Raw genomic sequence first — 13,008 nt, 5'->3', positions numbered from 1 at the left:
AGTCTTGATCACTTATTTCGTGTTCTGAACACATCCATCAATGTTCTGATCACATGTTGTATCGAGTACAGTGTTCGATTCTAGTCATGATCACTTATTTTGTGTTCTGAACACATCAATCAATGTTCTGATCACATGTTGAAGTTAACAACATCGATTACAGTGTTCTATTCTAGTCTTGTTATGTTTCAATCTGATCTTCTTAGAACAAGCGTATCCCCTGACATATTCTAAACACATGATGTATTGAGTACATTGTTCGATTCTAGTCTTGATCACTTATTTTGTTTTCTGAACGCATCAATCAATGTTCTGATCACATGTCGTATCGAGTACAGCGTTTGATTCTACTCTTCTTATGTTTCGAAAGTCTAAACATGCACAATAATGTTATCGCTGCACACGCTTGCCTTCGCGATGCAGGTTTAAACTTGTTCGATATAAAGCTATGCCTTGACATAAGAGGCGGAGGAGGAGGTAGAAGGAGGAGGAGGAGGAGGAGGAGGAGAATGATAAGGCCTTAACAGCCTATGTATAGTCGCCTTTGTTTAAAGATGATAGCTGTCAAAAGAATTTTTCAAATTATCCACCACCACATTTCAGCTAAAGAGGGCAGCAGGGTGCTCTGTTGATTAAGCACATAGAATTTCAAATTGCCCTCCACCGCATGCATAACAGCAGCTGTTATCTTGCGCAGTAGCCTCTAAGCTAGCTTTCTTCATCAGAGTAGCCGCCATCTTGTGCGAGCACCCCTAGGCCGTCTCATAAGGAGCTATGTATAGTCACCATTTTGTGTCCGCCATCTTGCGTAAGCATCCCTAGGACGTCTCAAGCCATCTTGTGTCTCATAAGAGCAGCCACCATCTTGTAGAAATAGATAGCTGCCAATGCCAAAGGGCTTAAGTAGGAATCGAACCGTTGATCTCATCAATAGACTATGTTTTTTCTTGTTCCTGATACTACGAACCTACGTATTAGGCGGAAAAATTTTGTCCGTTTTCGAGATATTTAACATTTTGCATTTAAGCCTCCAAATTTAATGAATCGAACCTGCACGGCACGTTATACTCTCTACCATAGCTAAACCTGATCATGTTACGAAGACTCGCTTCAATACAAGCTAAAACAGAGCAAATGCCAAAGGGCCTAAGTAGGAACCGAACCGTTGATCCCATCATTAGACTATGATTTTCTTGTTCCTCATACTGCGAACCTAGGTATTAGGCAGAAAAATTTTGTCCGTTTTGCTCTACGGTGCACTGCTTTCGAGATATTTAACATTTTGCATTTAAGCCTTAAATTTAATGAATCGAACTAGCACGACACGTTAGCCTCTAAGCTAAGAGCAGCAGCCATCTTGCGCAAGCACCCTTAAGGCGTCTCATAAGGAGACGTGTATAGCCGCCATCTTGTGTCCGCCATCTTGCGCAAGCATCCTTAGGGCGTCTCTAGCCATCTTGTGCAGGGACCTTTAAGCCGCCTCATAAGAGCAACCGCCATCTTGCGCAAGCATCACTAGGGTGTCTCATAAGGAGCCTTGTATAACCACCATCTTGCGCAAGCATCCCAAGGGCGTCTCATAAGAACCTGTGTATAGCAGCCATCTTGCGTAAGCACCCTTAAGGAGTCATGTATAGCCGCCATCTTATGCAATTAGCGTCGAGAGAGGACTGCTGTAGAATTTTTCTTTTTAAATTATCCACCACCACATTTCAAAGGTATCTAGCTAAAGATAGCAGCACTGCGTATGACAGGTGACGAATTTACATCTACTGCGATAAAGAGGGCAGCACGGTGCTCTCTGGATTAAAGATGGCGGATGATAGCTGTCAAAAAAGCACGTGGCTATGTTTACCAAACAAGAGCATGTGGAATTTGCCGCCACCACATTTCAAACTAAAGAGGGCAGCACTATGCTCTGTTGATTAAAGATGGCGGATGGTAGCTGTCAAAAAGCACGTGAGTTTGTTTCCAAACAAGAGCATGTGGAATTTTTCAATTTGCCGCCACCACATTTCAAAGGTATCTAGCTAAAGATGGCAGCACGGTGCTCTCTTGATTAAAGATGGCGGATGATAGCTAACAGAACTTTTCAAATTGCCCGCTACTACATGCTTAAGGTAGTAGCCATAAAGAGGGCAGCACGGTGTTCTGTAGATTAAAGATGGCGGGTGATAGGTGATGAAATTGCCCGCATGATAGCAGCACGGTGCTCTATTGATTAAAGATGGCGGATGACAGCTGCACGTGGCTTTGTTTCCCAACAAGAGCACATAGAATTTTTCAAATTGCCGCCACCACATTTCAAAGGTATCTAGCTAAAGAGTACAGCACTGTGCTCTGTTGATTAAAGATGGTGGATGGTAGCTGTCAAAAAAGCACGTGAGTTTGTTTCCAAACAAGAGCACGTGGAATTTTTCAATTTGCCGCCACCACATAGAGGGCAGCACGGTGCTCTCTTGATTAAAGATGGCTGCTGTCACGTGGAATTGTCTGCTACCACAGGTATCTAGCTAAAGAGGGCAGCACTGAGGTTTGCGATGCAAGATGGCTGCTGTCAAAAAGCATTTTTCAAATTATCCGCCACCACATTTCAAAGGTAAGTAGCTAAAGAGGGCAGCACTGTGCTCTATGGATTAAAGATGGCGGATGACAGCTGTCAAAAAAGCACGTGGCTGTCAAAAAGCACGTGGATTTGTTTATCTCGAGCTAGTGAGGTTAAGTTGGTAGCACTAAGGTTTAGGCCCGCCAAGATGGCAGCACTGCCGATGACAGGTGACGCAAGAGGGCAGCACAGCGCTCTGTAGTTTAAAGATGGCGGATGGCAGCTGTCAAAAAGCATGTGGCTGTCAAAAAGCACGTGGCTTTGTTTATCTCGAGCTAGTTAGGTTAAGTTGGCACTACTGAGGTTTATTCCCGTCAAGATGGCAGTACTGAGGTTAGCGATGCGTTGTTGTCTGTCAAAAAGCACGTGGCTTTGTTTACAAATCTGTCAAAAAGCACGTGGCTGTCAAAAAACACGTGGCTTTGTTTACCTCATGCTAGTGAGGTTAAGTTGGCACTACTGAGGTTTAGGCCCGTCAAGATGGCAGTACTGAGGTTAGCGATGCGTTGTTGTCGATGTCAGCTGTCAAAAAGCACGTGGCTTTGTTTACAAATTCAAATTTCGCGCTAGTTAGGTTAAGTTGGCAGCACTGGAAGAGGCCTCTGGCTGAGGTGGAGGTGGCCACTGGGAGGCCTCTGGCTGAGGTGGAGGTGGAGGTGGCCACTGGGAGCCGGAGGTGGCGGTGGCCGCCGAACTCTCCCATTATACTACTTACATACATACATACATACATATATACATCATTACAGACTCTTATGCCTTTCAGCGTTCAGTCTGCAAGTCTCTGTAAATTTACTAAACGTCGCCACAATCCTCGATTTGCAACTAGTGCTGTGGCCTCATTCAGTTCTATACCTCTTATCTTTAAAACATTAGAAACTGAATCTAACCATCGTCGTCTTGCTCTACCTCTACTTCTCTTGCCCTCCATAACAAAATCCATTATTCTCCTAGGTAACCTATCCCCCTCCATTCGTCTCACACGACCCCATCACGGAAGCCGGTTTATGCGTACAGCTTCATCCATCGAGTTCATTCCTAAATTAGCCTTTATCTCCTCATTCCGAGTACCCTCCTGTCATTGTTCCCACCTGTTTGTACCAGTAATCATTCTCGCTACTTTCATGTCTGTTACTTCTAACTTATGAATAAGATATCCTGAGTCCACCCAGATTTCGCTTCCGTAAAGCAAAGTTGGTCTGAAAACAGACCGATATATAAATAGTTTCGTCTAGGAGCTGACTTCCTCCTTACAGAATACTGTTGATCGCAAATAATGAGATAGAAAAATTAAATTCAAACCAGGCCTGTTCTTCGACATTCTTCAAGCAGTGAAGCCTATATCTGAGCGACTCACCGACCCAGAAATGCTTTCTAAGTGCTTCCATGGATTGACTCAAAATAATAATGAGTCATTCAGTGCCATGATATGGAGAAGGTGTCCTAAGGAGACATAAGTGGGGCTTGATAACTTAAAATTAGGAGTGTTGATGCTGTTTGCAACTTAAACTGGGGAAACAGAGTGGAAGTAGAAATACTGAAGAGGATGGCAATTGCTCCTGGCAAGTACACATCATCTGGTGTACTTGAAGCTGATGCAGTACGGTTGAACAAAGGTGCAGATCAACGTACTGCAGAACAAAATCATAGGAGGCAGTACTTGAGAGGCATAAGAAAACTGAAAGAAGAAAAAACCTATGGAGCAGGTGAGTTTTAAGATGCCCAAGTAAGTTCTAAAATGTCAGTGCTGCTTCTCTTAAATGTAACTTTTGCACACCTTCCCACATTTCTAATAAATTTAAATACCCTAAAAATTGAAATAGAAAATTCAATTATATATTAATTAAATCTAATGAATGTCGGAATGTGGTAAACTACTATTTTATTAATTTTGTGAAAAACATTATTATTATTATTATTATTATTATTATTATTATTATTATTATTATTATTATTATTATTATTATTATTATTATAAGCATTTTTAACAGGGATGAATTATTATTTTTAAACTTTTGTCAAAATGATGTCTAGCTCCTTTTCTGTTCTTAATAATTAGAAGATCCTAGTTCACAACATTCTATGAATGAAATATTTAAACTTAGCGACAACAATTTCAAGATTATAACATATTTGGAAATTTTACTACATTTTGAAAATTGATATGTTTTTAAATTAAACATTATTTTGGGTGAAGATAAGGCAGAAAAGGTTTATTGCATTGTATGAATATCTTAGTCTAATATTATGTGCTTTATGGTACGAAACTCAAACAAATCTGATAAGAATTTTGGATTTTCCTTCCGAAAACAAAAAATACGTGTTTATTTATTTTCAAAGGAGATTCCAAATAGCAATTTTTACGTCTGTAAACTTTTAATTTTAGAAATATACTCATTTAAAAAATTCACCACCCTTTTCACCCCGTTATCGACGGAGTATCCAAAAATCTTAGCGAGCACCTACACTCTATTATATATATATATCCAAAATGTCATTTCTTTATGTCCAGTAGTTTTGGCTCGGTGGCGACGAATCAGTCAGTCAGTCAGTCAGTCAGTCAGTCAGTCAGTCAGTCAGTCAGTCAGTCAGGACATGTTAATTTATATAGAGAAAACATGAACTGACATTATACGTCCATGCGGAGAACACCTTTTAATAATGGAGGAACATTTATCCCCTATCAAGTTAGCAATCCTTATTTGCTAACTAAACAGGACCGTGCAGATAGTCCGCCATTGATAGACAGTGCCTTGGAAGGGCATGCTTGTCCAATTCAGGAGCCAAATAATGAAATATTACAAACACATGCACGGCCTAATAACCCATTTTTTCATATTTGACGTGATTACTTGATCTGCAGCCGTAACAGCCTTAACTGTAATCTAATGCATTGAAAATGATCATCAACTGTATAATTAATGATCATAAAACAGAGCTAATATTGCACCTATGTACAGTTACCGGCGCATTGACACTTTATCGTTATATAAAATGGGAAGTATATTCTTTCTTCACCGCAATAGCCGGGTACTAGCACCTGAAACAACAAATCTATAAATATATTATTCATATTTGACGAGGATCAAGTTGCTTGCGAACATCAGTTACGACAGTCTGTGATTCATGAGCTTCAGTACTAACATGCAGATGCAATACCTCAAGAGTTTATATGAGGATGCACTTGCAGAGGTCAATTAAATTTTTGCGGGTTAAGCCTGAAGAAATTTAATTTACCCGATGTAAAGCTGCAGGTGCACAATCTAAAATCTCACACCTACGATAATGTGTAACGACAAGTTAGAGCCTTCATACAAGGAGAGAAACTTACTGGAGAACAGCGATTTTCTCTTCATAAAGTATTTCATGGCGCATAGGAAAACTAAACACGCAGGCCTACATTTTATATGGACCAGAAGAAAAGGTAAAACGCTGCAATACATAATGAGAGTAGAAGGAGATCGAGCGTGCACCTGAATAGCAGCAGAAAGAAATGCTCACTCTGTTTTCAAAGTGCCATTTATTCTGAGGGCTAACTCTACGCGCAGCGTAAATTCAGACACACCTGGAGCAAATGCCGTGTTAAATACAAAATAACTAGTGTAAGATGTACAGGAACATTAAGCAGGATTGCACGTTATAAATTTCCCCTATTGTCAACACACAATCAGGTTCAACTTGCATCAGTATAACTCCACCTCCTAATCAAGAAAACTATTATAATGTGGCATCATCACAACACTGTTTTACGTACAATATGCACATAATTTTATTCGCATAGCCACTTACGGTGTTTTATAATTGACAATTCCTTTTTTTTAACAACAGTTTTAACATATGATTTTAATTGGACTTCATGCTTCATATCATGTTCACGCCACACCATTTTAACATTGAAGATTGACAAGACGCTATCACGCCGCATCACAGGATACAAAGACTTTGCATTTACTTGTTTTAATGTGTCCTCGCCTTATTTTTAATGTCATGTATTTGTATTTGTGACTGAAGATGTCCTATAAAAGTATGAAACATGTTTCACGAGTGTAATTTAATGTAGTCCTTTTAATAAAGACAATTACAGTATTGTAAAGGTGGAATTATAAAATCTAAATTTTCACAAGTTTATTAAGCAGGAGGCTGATATCTCTATGATGTAACCACATACCGTATCATTCGTTGTGAAATAAAAATCCTGCTATGTGTGTGGGGATTTCCGCCAAATGCTGCCCACAATAATGAGAGTTTCGCGTTTTTTGACTGTTGCCAACTGTTTGTAGTGGCATAAACTTTGGAATAAAAATAAACTAAAACACATCCGGAACATTCACGCTCTGAATTCTTACAAGGGAAGGACGCGTACCAGGGAATCGCGGATCTTAGGTAATTATTGCACACACGTTAAATGAGGCAAGAATAACACAACGGCCAAAACATTTATTTCGGAAATGAACTTATGCGACCTACAAAAAACGTTAAATTTCGCATATTTGAATCGGCGCGCTCGGCGCGTTTTGGGTTCACTCGTTGAGGGGTCGCGCCACTGACCTTCTTTATTATTTCGCTAATAATTGCGTAGCACGTTACGATGATGATGTAGCGACATTAAGATAAATTATTTAACTCCTTCATTTATTGTGGATCAACAAAGGCAATAGAATAAGATTGTTATGGTGAAAATAAAAGTTAATCAGTATAACAAGGGACGTCACATGCGAAAGCAAGTTACTCTATATAGTTTCTGCAACAATGATGCTCGTGCTATAAATGTTGAAAGCACAAAGAGGTTCTACACCAACCACACCTAACGAAAAGAGGATAAGAGCAAGTGGAACAGTTTATGTCACCGATGTCAAAACAATATTGCACAGGATGCTCAAAAGCTCCCGGGTTTTTGGACGAGTACCAGGCGCAGACGACAGTTAGTCGTATGTCAGAGATTGAATTTTCAAGATGGTGTACCTCTGAGGCAAAACAATATTCAAATATTATAATCGAAGTGTCAGATAATCTACTGTACGTACAAAATCTACACGCGTATACATCTAGTGGTTGACAGCAAGCTGTGGTACCACGAGTGATCAACATCATCAGCAGTAGGTACGGTACCTTCATTCTGTGTAGACTTATGTCCAGAAAAGGAATCCAGAATAAGCGCAACTCTAGCAGACGGTGTATTTTGCTTGGATACGCCACTAAACCATTCGTTCACTTGTACAAATAAAAATTTCCCGGATTTAGTGCAACCAAATAATAGAACATGTTCGTTTTCAGCGTCTTAACTAAACACACCTTTCGACTCTCGTAAAGTGATGCACAAAGGCCCCATGAGTTCGCTACCTGCGATAACTCTCGACATTATGGTGTAAATGTGTGTGGTAGATACCACAGATTGAATAGCGGCGGTAATTGGTTTCCCCCCCTTTAAAGTCGATGTCCTTCCCGTATACATCTCCGAGCTGAACCAACTATGATCACTGTTATATACGTTTTCGAGGCCAAAGGACTCTATAAGTGATTCAACATATTCTATGAATATATTTGCTGCTGCCATGGTTCCTACTATTTTGTTGGTCTGCTTTTTTTTCGTTACAGATATTATTTTTCCGACACAATACTATTTGGGTACTCAAAATTATGTACCCACGTGTGACATTCTTGGAACCCCGCTCACTGCTCTTCATGAACAACTTGCAGAGCCCACAGCTGAATGGTCACATCGTGAATTATTTCATTATTTTAATGGGCAAAATAATTTTTTCTGACAGTACTTCTATAATACTTACCATCACAATATATCCTCAAAAATGTATGGGGTGATTTATGAAAGAATTTGCATATGACTTGCCTCTAGGTTGTACCGGGTACTTCAGATACGCCCACCGCAGTGCGTCAGATAGCTGTTCCAGAGAGGCACATTCGTATATCAAGAAAGTGAAAGGAAAATCACGATTTGCATGGATATTGTTGCACGTTTCAGCATAACAAATGACAAAATAGCGCCCTCTCCGTTCCATACACAATGTTACTCATTTCATTATGCTCCCTCAAACTCTTGATAATATTTTTGATGTGAAAGTTGCTGTTGCTGCATAAGGTTTACGCACAAGGGAAGTCTAGTTTGCAGCCAATGTTGTATACATTTGATCGCACAAATTGTACAAAACTCCCATACAAATTCAATGGAGTTTAAATAGGACGACCTTATAGACGTAACCTGATGAAATAAAACAACACGAACATTTACACACATAAATCTGACATTAACATACAAGCAAATTTGTTATCAGGTGTGCGTTACTCACCTCTTCAGCGATCCATTCGCTGAAAACCTCGCGACAGGCATTGTCATCCGGTTGCAGGTGCTGAGTTCTGTGCCGTTAGAAAGCAGGCGTCACTTCAGATATATGTTTAATAATTCTGTGTTCCTTAACATAATTCTCAATGTGCGTGCCACAGCTTCAGTACTTCTATGACAACAGCTTGTCTCACCTTAGTTTCTTCCTCTGGATTCCTTTGACGGGTCCTAAATGGACGAGTTCCCACACGAAGCTTATCGCAGTGACGTATTCTCATCTCTACATTCCGGAACATATTGCGATATGGATAACGTCTGTTTGGATTTTGCTGCGTACAAACAGCAACCGCCTGTCGTTCATTACCACGACAATCTCTAGATGTAAGCAGCATATCCATGTGTTTGTCATTCGCATAACGTGGCCGCTTCATCACTACGTATTTGGCTAGACTGAATTTTTACGGGCTAGAACTATTTACACCATGAGCAACCCAGAGTCCTACGCGGATTTCCAGCAACTTGAGTTCCCGGCAGTTTTCAGCCCCTGCATCCATCGGCAACTTCTCGGACTATGCGTTGTTGCGTGTATCTGTTTCCTGCATCGTAATGAAAGCTCCTACAACGCATCACCTAGACAACCCATTCTGCTGGGGTGTATGTATGTGAAGCACGAAGTACATTCAGAGACGTGATAGAATACTCGTCTCAGGTTTATCGGCAGTAGATAAACATACTGACGTTATACTGTCTTGGGTTCAAAACTCTCTTTTCCAGTGTCTCATTTCGGTGAATTATTATTTCTATTTCACTATTTGTTTCCTGTCAGGAGTACCCGGTGTTTTATGTAAACTGTTTTGTTGGGTGACAGTCTACGTAATGCAATCATGATACACTAAGTCGGAGTGGTGACAATTTATAGCTAACCCCGTGGTGTACGGGCAGCACCATTGTCTCTTACCTGGAGGGCCTTGGCTGGCTTCCATTTCGTCCAGGAATAGTCAAGTTTCGTTCAGCATCTTCGTTGTTTACATAAGACAGGCGTGGCAAGAATGTGATACGCGTTCTCATGCTTCCTAACCCCTCCAAACTCAACCCTCTCTGGCTAGCAGTCGATCTCCTTTCTATTTTTGATTGAGTTGCTGCTAATGGTCAGACTGTTGCTTCACATCGCCTTCGGAAATCCCCCTCCCCCTACCCTTGATAGGTGCTATGCACACTACACACCCAGATATTCAAAGACTCGGCGTCCGGACACATTTCCACCGGGCCTGATATAAGAGATAGCGAATGCAGTTGTGAATGTGGTTGAGGAATCGTCACGCTGACCATGCGCCAGCTCATTTTCTGCATTTCGATTGGTACATCTTGAGCATTTAAAGTGTTAGGTAATACATGTACTAAATTTACTTAAAGTTTAATAGTTATTCACAACATTCTCTTAATATTCACAGAGCACGCTGCTAGTTTAGCATACTATTCATAGAACTCATATTCCATCTGAACTTTCAATTAGAATATTGAGCAACTGCTTTCTTAAATATATCCCTCGAAGGTACGTTTTAGCATCAAGAACCATGTTTAAGTGAGTGTGTAGAAGACCGTGTTTCGGATGGGATCCAGTTCTATCGATCGAGTGGGGAAAGAGGCGAAGCCGGGCTATGAACCGGGCCGATATCACGCGTTGTGGTCGCAGTTGCTCACTAACTTAATAAGGTCGTTGTGTCGTCATGCGCAAGAGCCACCAATGACGGCTCAGGTTTCTGTGGTGAGCTCGGATGTCGCCCCCAACCCCACCACTAATTTGCCCCGCGGGATCTTGCCCCACCCCCCCCTCGCTGTTGCTGCGTGCCCCGGGGCTCTCAGCAGCAGCACCTCGGTCCACTCACGTGACACTTTGCTGTGACTCATTTTATCTATATCGTCCACAATGCAACACTGTCTTTACATTAATGTTTGGCACTATACGTTGTGGATACCCTGCATTTCCTTAAATAGGTATTTTATTCCTGAAAACATTCAGACTACTAAGAATACCAAAATAATAGACTTAAAGGCAGTGAATGATTTTATGATTTGATACACTCAAAGGATGAAACGTGGTTGATGATCACTAGGGCCCGAATTATTGTGTAATTACATATTAATAATGTCATTGGCTTTACGTCCCACTAACTACTTTCGGTTTTTGGAGACTCCGATGTGCCGGAATTTAGGCCCGCATGAGTTCTTTTGCGTGCCAGTAAATATAACAACACGAGGCTGACGTATTTGAGCACCTTCAAATACCACCGGACTGAGCCAGGATCGAACCTGCCAAGTTGGGGTCAGAAGACCAGCGCCTCAACTGTCTGAGCCACTCAGCTCGGCTAATTACATATTCCATTCCTTCACTTGTAGACAACTGAAAACGTAGCCGAATTTTGATCCTAATATGGTTATACCTTTGTTTAATGTTACATAGCTTACATATACTTAGCGATATTGCATATTTTTACATGTTATGTGAAGAATGTGGCATTTTGTACAAACTAGATAATTATTTAAAAAATAAAAATTGACGATTTTCATCTAACTTCCTGCGATGTTGAACGGTTCTTCTCAGCCAACAGGATAATTTTATCCCATAAGTGTCAAAATATGACAGTGGAAAACATGGAGAAGTACCCGGTGACCCATTGCGCATCACGATAAAAGGAAGTTACTACACTATTTGTGCTACATAATAGGGGTTTAAGACAGGTTCTATATTCAGTTTATTCAGTAGTATTTATTTGTTACTTTTTCAGGGCATGAGGTTAACAGGAAGTTACAGAAGTATGAAAGTTATTAGAATCAAAAGAAGAAAAATTATCTTAGATTTTGCACTGACTTATCCATCTAATTTGTATCATGAAGCTCATTGTCGTTCAGTCAAATATTAATCCAATTAACTCAAATCTGTAAACTGAGATTCTTAATTTTTAAAATATTACGTTTTGTTTATATCGTTCTGTTTGGTACTTCCACTACACCAGTTTCGAAGAGTCTGAATAATAAATAGTACAAAGCACAGTGAATCATATCAGCACTCAAGTAGGTATAAAGCAAGATGTCATAAAAATCACTATTTTATGTAATTACACTCAAAAGAGAAATTAAAAATCATCAACAAGTGGCTTTAAATAGGAGTCCAAATTACTTAGAATAACATCGCTGATGTAATTTAAAGAAGTTACATGTATCCTATAATTTACCTTAGAGAGTCAAGAATCCACTGCAGCAGCAGAGAAAAGATGTATTGTCATTTTTACGTTCAGACAGTATAAGTAATGCTACAATGCAAATAATCAAAACTCAATGTTGAGTCTAATAATTTGTACACCTCTGTAGATATAAATATGCATTGTGAAATATACTTCGCGATTTACACTGCTTAAAATTATATTCAAGTATTTCAAGTATTTTGCCAACGGCCGTAGCCATGTTGAAACACCGGATCCCGTGAGATCTCCAAAGTTAAGCAACATTGGGCGTGGTCAGGAGTTGGATGGGTTGCCACGCGCTGTTGGTTGGGGGTAAGGGAATTTAGGAGCGGAAAGGAACTGGCCACCCTACCACACGTAAACTCCGGCTCAGGAACACCTCTGCGGAGGTTCGGTCCTGCCTTCGGGCAGAACAACCCTTACCTTTACCAAGTATTTTGATTATGCTCTTAAATAAATTATTTAATACTGCCAAATAAGAACATAGTGAGCTATATACATTACCTAAAGCAATAATGATACCTTTTTCATGAAATATGGAGATATTTAAAACAATTTCACTGTCTCGTGTCGTCGCTGCTATGCTAAAACCGCGAATGTGACAGTGCTCTTCCGATGCATTATTTCGCCTAAGACTGGTCACGAGTCCCAGTCGCATGCTGATATGCAGTCCATCAGAACAATTTTCGTTTAGTTCACTTTCCTATGCGGTTGTGCAATGGGAAATGAACCTTAAATGCGTCATACTCTAGGCGTGGGTAAAGATGTCATGCACTGAGCTCGATAGATGCAGTTGCTTAAGTACGTCCGGCATCCCTTATTCGGGAGATAGTGGGTTGGAACCCTACTGTCGGCAGCCCTGG

Source organism: Anabrus simplex, chromosome 1, assembly GCF_040414725.1.
Source record: "Anabrus simplex isolate iqAnaSimp1 chromosome 1, ASM4041472v1, whole genome shotgun sequence".
NCBI classification, from domain to species: domain Eukaryota; kingdom Metazoa; phylum Arthropoda; class Insecta; order Orthoptera; family Tettigoniidae; genus Anabrus; species Anabrus simplex.
The sequence above is the reverse complement of the archived record's forward strand: the minus strand, read 5'-3'. Positions refer to the sequence as shown.